Source organism: Alexandromys fortis, unplaced genomic scaffold (assembly GCF_014885135.2).
Source record: "Alexandromys fortis isolate MF-2015 unplaced genomic scaffold, M_Fortis_MF-2015_v1.1 scaffold_335, whole genome shotgun sequence".
Lineage (NCBI taxonomy): Eukaryota > Metazoa > Chordata > Mammalia > Rodentia > Cricetidae > Alexandromys > Alexandromys fortis.
The window spans coordinates 130,498-130,731 of NW_026068218.1; positions in this window are offsets into that span (position 1 = coordinate 130,498).

A 234-nucleotide genomic window follows, 5' to 3' on the forward strand; every position below is an offset into this window, starting at 1 on the left:
GGGGGGGGGGGGGGGAGAGGGGGGAGGGGGGGAAGGGAGACGGGGAGGCAAATGGGAGGTGGGGAGGAGGCGGAAAATTTTTTTTCAATAAAAAATTATATTTAAAAAAATAAAAAAAGAAATATAAACCTACACATTTAAATTAAAAAAAAAATATCTTCAGCATGTGATGGACTACTGAAGCTCAGGTAAGTCAAAAATTTACAAAATCATACAAGGATCCTTAATCAATCT